Raw genomic sequence first — 2,515 nt, forward strand, 5'->3', positions numbered from 1 at the left:
TAAATAGCTTTTTCGCCCTTAAACGAGAAGGAAAAGCTAAGTCGCTTGGGGGTGCCAAAATGTTAGGCACCCCCAAGTGACTTGTATCACTTACCTTCTACCCTGGGCTGCTGCCCCTGTATGGAGAGAACAGCACCAGCCCGGGGTAGCAGCGATCGCTTCCTCCTTCCTTCTTTGCTGAGCACGCATGCGCAGTAGAGTGAAAAGCCGAACTTTAACAGAGAAGTCGGCTTTTTCACTCTACTGCGCATGCGCCGGACTCAGAGTCGCAGCGAAACGAAGGAGGAAGCGCATTGCCCCAGGTGCCCCGGGCTGGTGCGGTTTTCTCCTAACAGGGGCACCAGCCCTGGGTACGAGGTAAGCGATTCAAGTCACTTGGGGGTGCTTAACATTTTAGCACCCCCAAGTGACTTAGCCTTTCCTTCCCCTTTAAAGGAGCTGTTAAAACCAAGGGGCCCATTCATTAAACAACAATTTTTTTTTTGGAGAAAAAAATCATAATTTTTCTAAGTTATAGAACTTTTGTAATGCCCACAATAATTAAGTTTAAATTCCACAACTTTTTCGTGGTTTTCGTTAACTTCCACGAAAAGTTGTATTTTTCACAAAGACTACGACCATTTCGGAATTCATTCAAGATTTGTTATCGTGACTATATTTTGGCCAGGTTGGATCTGTCGAGTGCCTTTGAGTCAAAAATCATACACTGAAGGTTTAAAACGCCAGAAAGGTTTTTGCGCCGTTTACGAACGTTCGGATCCGCAAATTTCATGACTTTTGGAATGCAACCTCGACAGCATGTGATACTCAGAATGCAAACAATGTTGGCTCAGGGAAAGTGAAATTCAAAATTTAGTAGGTGCTATAGACCTATATTAATAGACATAAGCATGGTTTCCAGTGGTAAATGTGTGCTTTATTCAGTTTTAGTTTTGAAGCACCTTATCGTCTGGTATTGTTTTTTTGGCAACATCGCCAAGCGAGCGGATCTGCTTGTGTATGGGGACCTTTACTATTTTTTCTAATCATGATTTTAACCACCAAAAAATTGTGGTTTAATGAATGGACCCCTAAGTGTCCACTGAGAAGCCTCGATAATGAGCTGCTTAAAGGCTGGGTTTGTTTATCCAAAGGTAGATACAGTAGAGAGCTATTTGCAAATTGTCCTGCTTATAAATGAAGGGGGATGTAAGGTCAGTGAAAATAGCCCAAAATGTTAGGCACCCCCAAGTGACTTAAATCGCTTACCTTGTACCCTGGGCTGGTGCCCCTGTTAGGAGAAAACAGCACCCGGGGTACCAGTAGCGCAGCTCTTCCTCCTTCCGCCTTCGCTCTTGGAAGGACTTCAGACAGGCACATGCGCAGTAGAGTGAAAAGCTGACTTCTTTGTTAAAGTTCGGCTTTTCACTCTACTGCGCATGCGTGCGCGACAGAAGACGGAAGGAGGAAGTGCTGCAGGTACCCCGGGCTGGTACTGTTCTCTCCCAACAGGGGCACCAGCCCAGCGTAGAAGGTAAGCGATTAAAAAACGGAGACTTCATAAGAGACTTTATAGTAAATTATAGTAATACCTTTTTACAAAAGATTGACTTTTGATTGAATTGTTGAACAATAAAAGGACATAATAAAAATATAAAACTTAACTACTGGGGTTGCCATCCAGCCATTAAGCCACCAGCTAGGGCCAGTGCTGGTATTTAAAGGCAAATACATTGTTGGTGATTTATAATACCCCATCCTTCCCTGATGTGTTCTGTAACTCCACTTAATTCTAAACTCTCCATCCCCACTATTCACAAAACACAATTCTCCACCTTCCCACGTCTCGCCCATTCCACACCACTTGCTCCCCTCCACCACTACCCTGTAACTTTTGCAATAAAGTTGGCAACCCTATGTACCATTCATAGTTACTAAAAAAATAAACTTATAGCAAATGTAACAGGCCTCAAGAAAGCACCTAAAGCACCCTAAAACTCAGATAAACTTTTTCAGGCAGCAGTCATGGGTACATTCCATGCAGGAAAATATTTCCTTTAACTATTGTTTATAAAATAAAGAAAGAATCAATACAAAAACAAAAAAACAATACCAGACAATAAAGTGCTTCAAAACCAAAACTGAATAAAGCACACATTTACCACTGGAAACCATGCTTATGTCTATTAATATAGGTCTATAGCACCTACTAAATTTTGAATTTCACTTTCCCTGAGCCAACATTGTTTGCATTCTGAGTATGACATGCTGTAACATGGGGTTAAATTAAAACTAGAAATAAAAATAAAAAGTCTTTAAATCTAATGTAGTATGTATGCAGGACTACAAACAAATATGACAGTTATAAGTTTGAATTTACATATACAGATCTGAATGTGAAGTTCATATTGAGACACCTTAAATTCCTCAACTTTTAATTTATGGTGCATTTGGTGTGTCACACATGCTCTTCTGCACATTACTAAGCAATCACAATGTTTTATAGCTTTACAAGAAAAACGAAGACTTCATAAGA

This window comes from Xenopus tropicalis, chromosome 4 (assembly GCF_000004195.4).
Source record: "Xenopus tropicalis strain Nigerian chromosome 4, UCB_Xtro_10.0, whole genome shotgun sequence".
NCBI lineage: Eukaryota > Metazoa > Chordata > Amphibia > Anura > Pipidae > Xenopus > Xenopus tropicalis.